Source organism: Nicotiana tomentosiformis, chromosome 1 (assembly GCF_000390325.3).
Source record: "Nicotiana tomentosiformis chromosome 1, ASM39032v3, whole genome shotgun sequence".
Taxonomy (NCBI): Eukaryota; Viridiplantae; Streptophyta; class Magnoliopsida; order Solanales; family Solanaceae; genus Nicotiana; species Nicotiana tomentosiformis.
This window is the reverse complement of record NC_090812.1, coordinates 25,457,221-25,465,926: the sequence shown is the minus strand read 5'-3', so window position 1 is coordinate 25,465,926 and position 8,706 is coordinate 25,457,221.

Genomic DNA, 8,706 nt, shown 5'->3' with positions numbered 1-8,706 from the left:
ATACTACTTGACTCATTTTCATTGTCATTTTATCTTATTATATTGTTAAACATTTTACCATGCCATTATTTATCTTTTCAGTAGGGGTTGATCTGACCTCGTCACTACTCTACCGAGGTTAGGCTTGGCACTTACTGGGTACCTCTGTGGTGTACTCATACTACTTTTTTGCACATCATTTTGTGCAGATCCAGGTACATCTTACCAGCCTAGACGTCAGTGAGTTACCGGTGTACGGAGACTTCGAGGTATATCTGCCAGCGTCCACAGACTCTGGAGTCCCCTTCTATCATTATCATGTTGCTTCCTTATTTTCTTTAGACCTTGATATGCATAGAGACATTGAGGATAAATTCTTGGAAGCTTGTGACTTATTTCCACCGGGTTTTGGGAGTTGTAATTATTTGATTTGTAGTTTATTTATTTCAGACATCTATTAGTATTCCGCATTGATAGGCTTACCTAGTCTTAAATACTAGGTGCCATCACAACCTTCTACATAGAGAATTTGGGGTCGTGACAATAACATATCAAACAAAAAATAATTATTTTAATGATATTTTAGTAAAGTTACTCATGTATTAATTTGGACTAAAAATTAGTCCAACTTTAGATGGACTGAAATGAAGGTTAAGATTAGCTAAGTTCCACAAATGACCGAGTCAATGGAAAGTCCAACCTTGGATAGATTTGACTCAAATTTCTACCTCTATGCACAAATCAAGTTATATTATGATGGCAGAGAGATACTGTCCCCCTCAGATTTTTTGTAACTACGTCCATTTGGCCATAAAATAATTTTTTTCTTTTAAAATCAGTATTTGTGCATGAAAATTTTAAATTTCACTTGAAATTGAATTTCGAATTTTTTCGCAAATTTGAAAAACTCCAAAAAACTATTTTTAAAATTTTTTTACTTCAAAACTCACAAAAATTCAAATACAACTCAAAGTTGTATTCATGTCCAAACACAACTCTAATTTTCAATTACTATTTTTATTTGAATATTTTTTTACTTCTTTTCAAAATTTCACAATTCTTATGTCCATTCGCCCACTTAATTTAGTGAACATCCTACAATCACTAGAGACTTAGATGAGCAGACATATATATATGTTACTTCAATATATATATATATATATATATATATATATATATATATATATATATATATATACCCTTTGGTAGGGGTGCTACTTACGAAACAAATCTAATTTACTACTTACAACATTAACAATATATTAGTAAAAATAAATAGAATAATTTAGTAGTGGAAATAGGCCCATGCGATAAGGTTTAAAGTGCAATATTTTTATTTTTGAAAATACACTTCATAATTTTTTTTAATGAAATACAATGTCAAAATGTTAACATAAGGTGATATAACCCTTTTTGAATAATCAACACATTAAAGCAACTTCCTACCAAAATTATACTTTTTATTCAACATCATTGGTTGTTCATATTGTACATAAATTTCAAACTAGCAAGTAAAAATAAAATAAAAATAAATAAATAAAACTAGTCTTCTTCTTTGTACATTTTTACAAGACAAAGTGTAAATTCAGCATATTACAATACTTGAGTTATTAACACACCCTAAAACAACAAAATAAGTTACCAAATTCAAGTTACAAGATTTTGGTCTTAATATCCAACAAGCCTCCAAATAACATACATAAGTGTGACATATATATCATGTACATGTCCCAAAACTATACAAAACCAAGATGCATATGCAAATGTGATCTCCATAAGTGCTCCCAAATAGACTAATTCATAAGGCCGTCTTCAAATTTCATCCCGTACATTACCTACGATAGAAAACAACTATCGCTAAGCATAAGGCTTACTGACGTATAAACTTTGGGCTTGGATCCATTAACTTCTCCAATTCCCATTTTCAGTCATAGGTAGCTCAAATGAAACATAATTTAAAACAAGTGAACAAATATATCAAAAATATCAAATATCAACCCTTAAAGTGTTTCCAAATATCAATAACAATGTTCAAATTTCAAGAGTTGATAAAGCGTATACTATCAATCCAAGAGAGTTTGTCAAATATTCATTTTCACCCAATATATACGCCATACCATCACACTAAGCAAAATCAGATATCAAGATGGACCGAAGCCCTAACTCAAGTAGGGTCAAACCCCAATAGTCAAGAGAATCAAGAACCATATTAAAAATGATTTCCTAGTTCGTACTTAACACAGACAAGTTTCATAATTTAAGATGAACTACAAATCCAAAGTCAAGATGGCAAAAGATCCAAATCAAGAGGCATGCCAAGATCAATAAGGACAAATTCCCAACAAGAATGCAAAATGATCAAACAATCCGTACGAGTGGGCGATTTAGCAAATATCTTGCAATACTTGATATAACACGAATACAATGCTATTAATTGAAGACAAGAAAAAAAATATATTAGGTTATTTAAAATATTCCAGTAAGTAAAAAGAGTACAAATTTTATACACAAACCTTGGTGTTTTACCACAAAACAGTTCAACTACAACTTGAGACGTTCGAATCGTCTACGCCATAGACAAATCAAATCTGTCCACTTCCTCAAACACTTCCCATTAGATTTTACAAGGGTATATATACCTTAAATACATAATCAAATATCTATATAAGTTCAGTGAGTTAACATGTTAAACTTAACATGATATTGGTGAAAATTACCCAAAATATTTGAAATAGAAATTCTGGACAGTATCACTGTCTCATGTTGTGACTCAGATTTGAAGATGAAAAAGGACAAACTAGATTATGTGGTCATCTTTACAGTTGTATATATGTGTCTTAGAGTTTCATAACATCTTGAATCATCCCCATATCATTTTTTTACAAAAGGTTATGCTAAAATTACTAACAGTAGTACAGGGAGGGTTTGTAAAACAGACAATCTGGGCAGCACCTGCCCTGTACTTCATCACCTATTTTCGGGTAAATAAAAGACAACTCAGGTTTGGTTCCTTCATAAGAGCTATAGATCTATTAAATATATTTCCATAAAGTCTTGGATCACTTAAAACGGAGCTCTATATAAAAAGATATGAAGAAAACACTAATAGTTGTCTAGTATAAAAACGGGTTTAGTAACTTACCACAAAAGAGAGGAGCAACTTGAGCTTCACCAAAAATGAATTTTGCTGCTTGGTTTAGTGGAAATTTATGATGGTTTTCATGAAGTTTTTCAGGTGATAAGAAGGAGAGAGGGTAGGGGTTTTCTTTGTCTTGAAAGAATAAAATATGAGAGGAGTTTATGGAAAAGCAAATCAATCAAAGTAATCTTTAAGAATTTTGGACAAATATGAATTAAAAGTGGCTGCCCAACTACTAAATATCTTTAGATAAATACAAAAGGGTGGCAGCCCAAAACCTTAGATATCTAATATATTTAAAACAATTCATCAAAATAATATTAAGTGTTACACATAGCAGCACCATGGACTTCTTTGTCAATATTAACACAACCTAAAGTAAGGAATTTTCATATATTGTAAATTTTACGTTTAGGAAGTGCTAAGTAAAATATCTCCTCATTATAAAGATGCTCAATAGAGAATGCAAATATTAATAAAATTTTAGGGTGTTACAACTCTCTCCCCCTTAAACAAATTTTGTCCTGAAATTTACCTTGCACTAGTCCCGAAACAAATGTGGATATAGAACTCGCATATCCTCTTTTCGCTCCCAAGTAGCTTCTTCGCCAGAATGATTTTTCCAAAGAACTTTCACTAAGGGGGTGCTCTTGTTTCTAAGCTCTTTTAACTCACACGCTAAGATTTGGATTGGTTCTTCTCCATATGTAAAATTAGGATTGACCTCAATAGATTCAATAGGAAGAACATGAGATGGATCTGAGCGGTATCTTCTAAGCAGTGAAACATGAAAGACGTTGTGTATCTTGTCTAACTCTGGTGGAAGAGCTAGTTTATAAGCAACTGGACCAACTCTCTCAAGCACTTCATAAGGTCCAATAAATTGAGGACTAAGTTTACCTTTTTGGCCAAATCTCATAATCTTCTTCCATGGAGAAACTTTTAAAAATACCTTATCCCCCGTTTTATACTCAATTTCATGCCTCTTAAGATCAGCATAAGACTTTTGTCTGTCTGAGGTTATTTTTAAGCGATCATTGATGATTTTTTCCTTACTTTTAGTTTGTTGCACAATATCAGGACCCACCAATTTTCTTTCATCAACCTCGTTCCAACAAAGAGGCGTTCTACATTTTCTCCCATATAAAACTTCATAAAGAGGCATGCCTATACTTGATTGGTAGCTATTATTGTAATCATATTCTATCAGGGCTAAGTGTTTGTCCCAACTACCCTCAAACTCAATAATGCAGGCTCGGAGCATATCCTCTAAGATTTGTATTACCCTCTCAGACTGGTCGTTTGTTTGTGGATGGAAAGCAGTACTGAAATTCAACCCGGAACCCAAAGGTTCTTGCAAGCTAGACCAAAATCTGGATCTCTGTCAAACACAATAGAAACCGGGATTCCATGCAGCCTCACAATCTCATTAATGTATAATTCTGCCAAACGTTCTAGTGATAGTCCATTCTGATTGCCAAGAAATGAGCACTCTTAGTTAGTCTATCTACAATGACCCAAATTGCATCATGATTCCTTTGAGTACGTGGAAGTCCAGAAACAAAGTCCATCGTTATCCTTTCTCATTTCCACTCAGGTATTGACAAGGGTTGTAGTAGACCAACTGGGACTTGATGTTCAGCTTTTATTTATTAGCATACCAAGCATTTAGAAATGAACTTTGCAATGTCTTTCTTCATACCACTCCACTAGTAGTGCTCATTGATGGTCCGGTACATTTTAGTACCTCCAGGATGCATTGCATAAGGTGGACTATGTGCTTTAATCAAGATCTTCTTCCTCAATTCATCATCATTAGGAACACACAACCTATTTTTATAAAATAAGGTATAATCTTTCTTCAATGTAAAATCTGATTCTCTTCCATTTTGGACTTCTTCAACCCGTTTCACAAGCTTCTCCTCTAACTTTTGCGCTTCTTGGACTTGCTCAAGTAAGACTGGCTTGACTTCAAAATTAGCAATGATAGAACCATTAGAATTATATGAAAGGCAAGCATTCATGTCTCTTAATTCAAGAAGAAAAGGCAAAGGACTTAGAGTTAAACTTGCAAAGAAATTGCGACTCAACGCATCTGCAACCACATTGGCTTTACCAGGATGATAATCAATCGTGCAATCATAATCTTTGATGAGTTCAAGCGATCTACGTTATCTCAAGTTTAAATCTTTTTGTATAGCCAAGTATTTCAAACTCTTGTGATCAGTAAATATATAAGACTTATTCCCGTACAAGTAATGCCTCCAAATTTTCAAGGCAAGAACAATGACAGCAAGTTCAAGATCGTGAGTGGGATAATTCAACTCATGCGATTTCAACATTCAAGAGGCATACACAATTACTTTCCCTTCTTGCATCAAAACACAACTCAAGCCACGGTGAGATGCATCATTGTATACCACATAATCTTGCCCTTCAGCTGGCAAAGAGAGTATTGGAGCTTGTGTCAACAAGGATTTGAGATTTTCAAATCTACCTTGACACTTGTCATCCCACACAAATTTGGCGTCTTTCCCCAAAGGTTTGGTCAAAGGAGAAGTTATAATAGAGAAGCCCTTCACGAACCTCTTATAGTATCCTGCTAAACCCAAGAAACTTCTAATCTCAGTTGGAGTTTTAGGAGGTTTATAATCAACAATAGCTTGAATATTATTATGATCAACCTTCACACCTTCAGCTGATACAATATGCCTCAAAAACGTCACTTCACTCAGCCAAAATTCACATTTGGAAAGCTTCGCATAGAGTTGCCTCTCTTTCAAAATTTGCATGACAATCCGGAGATGCTAATCATGATCTTATCTATTCTTGGAATAGACTAAAATGTCATCAATAAAGACCATCACAAATTGATCAAGGTAAGGCTTGAATACACAGTTCATTAGATCCATAAATGCAATATGAGCATTTGTCAAACCAAATGGCATTACCAAAACTTCAGAATGGCCATACTTGGTCCTAAAAGAAATTTTAGGAATATCTTCCTCCCTCAAGCGCAACTGATAATATCCAGACCTCAAGTCAAATTTTGAGAACAAGTTGGCCTTCAGTTGGTCAAACAAGTCATCGATTCTAGGCAGTGGGTATTTGTTTTTGATTGTTACCTTGTTCAGCTGTCGGTAATCAATGCAAAGCCTAAGAGTGCCATATTTATTTTTCACAAATAAATCAGGAGCTCCCCAAGGCAAAATACCGGGACGGATAAAGCCATTCTCAAGAAGTTTTTGTAATTGATCCTTCAACTCTTTTAATTCAGCTGGAGCCATTCTATAAGGAGCGATAGAAATATGAGTAGTTCCAGGGACAAGCTCTATAGGAAATTCAATCTCCCTTTCTGGAGGCAACCCAAGAAGATCATCAGGAAATACATCAGGAAAGTCGCACACTGTTGGTATGTCCTTAAGACTTGGACTCACCAATCGTGTATCGACTATATGAGCAATATAGGCATCACAACCGTGACAAATCATATTCCTTGCCAAGATCGCAGAAATAATATTATATGTCAATGATCTTTCTCCTTGAACTACTACGTGTGAGTATGAAGGAGTTCTAAAAGTCACTTTCATCAACCTACAATCAACCGTTGCATGGTGCCTATGGAGCATATCCATACCAACAATAACATCATAGTCTAGGAAGGGCATTTCAAGCAAGTATGTAGGGAAGACCAGATTTTGAATCATGAATGTACAATCTCGGTAAATCATGTTAACAATAGCCTGATGACCTAATGGAATCGTGACCAATACATCAAAGTAAAGTCTCACAGATTTAACAGTATCAGGAAATGTAAGTGATGAGAAAACATAAGATTGCAAGGATCCAGGATCAAATAATGTAACAACAGATATACCAAATAAGTGAAATTTACATACAACCACGTCCGGGACATCCTGGTCATTCTTCTATCTCATACCATAGACTCGTGCAGTAGATATCGACCCACTAGCCCGATTAGCTCCCCCTCGAACCCGCCGCTTACATATTTCTAGGTCTTGCACCGCTATTAGCTTGAGAATGAGTAGTGATAGGCTTTTGAACTGTGCCTCTTGTATGTGTATAAGAAAGAGGATTGGGATTAGGACAATCCTTCACTTTATGATCCAGACTTCCACAATTAAAACAAGCACCAAAAGCTCTTATGTACGCACCATAGTGATTCTTTCCGCACTATGCACAAATAGGTGTATAAGTTTTGCCTTGGCCATAACTTGGAGTACTAGCAGTAGAGAAATTTGGCTTATTCTGCTTATGATATGATGACTTTTGTGCACTTTCAGTCTTGGAATAGTCAAACTTTCCCATCTAGGACAGACCTGTAATTACCCGGCTGGTCATTTTGACAGTAATAGCCCCGATCCCCTATTAAATGCTTTCCCCAAATCTTTTTCTGCTATTGTGACTTGCCGGGATGATTGATTTTGAGTTTCGGAGTATTTTGGGACACTTAGTCCCTAAATGAGAGCTTAAGCCCTCGAATTTGGACTGTAGTCAGAACTATGTGAAGACGACTCCGGAATGGAATTTCGTCAGTTCCGTTAGCTCCGTTAGGTGATTTTGGGTTCAGGAGCGTGTTCGGATTGTGTTTTGGAGATTCGTAGCTCATTTAGGCTTGAAATGGCGAAAGTCAAATTTTTGGAGTTTTGTGCCGGTAGTGGAATTTTTGATATCGGGGTCATTTTCCAATTCTGAAAGTTGGAGTAGGTACGTAATGTTGATTATAACTTGTGCGCAAAATTTGAGGTCAATCGGACGTGATTTGATAGGTTTCGACATCGGTTGTAGAATTTTGAAGTTTCAAGTTCTTTATGTTTGAATTGGAGGGTGATTCGTGATTTTTGCGTTGTTTGATGGGATTTGAGAGCTCGACTAAGTTGGTATGGTGTTTTAGTATTGGTTGGTATGTTTGGTCGAGGTCCCGGGGGCCTCGGGTGTGTTTCGGATGCTTAACGGGTGAAAGCTTGGACTTAGAGGAATTTCTGATTTTTGTTGGTTCTGGTGTTTTCTCACCTGCGGTGGGGAGTCCGCAGGTGCGGCCTCAAAGAAGCGTGGCTTGAAGGCGCAGATGCGAGAAAGTCGAGAGTTTCCCTGGGGTCGCAGGTGCGAGGAAGTGCCGCATCTGCGATGCTCGCAAATGCGCAAGGGTGTTCGCAAATGCGCAAGATGCGCAGAAGCGGAAGGGATGTCCGCAGGCGCGCGCGCAGGTGCGGCCCTTTTTGTCGCAGGTGAGAAGGCAGAGGGGGTAAGTGAGTTGCGCAAATGCGCACGTTTTTCGCACAAGCGCACCCGCAGGTGCGAGCCCAGGTTCCGCAGGTGCGGAAATACCTGGGCAGTGATTAAAACCGAAGGGCTTCGCGATTTTTATCATTTTTGGCTTTGCAAACTCGAGTTAGGGCAATATTTGAGAGCATTTTCGAGGCATTTCTTGAGGTAAGTTCCTTGTGCTTATTTTTGGTCAATAATATTCCCTTACCATGTGTTTTCCCACCTAGTTAATGTGTATTTAAGGTGGAAATTGGAAGTTAGAGGCTAGGGATTTGGAAGTTTGAATTGTGGATTGGAGG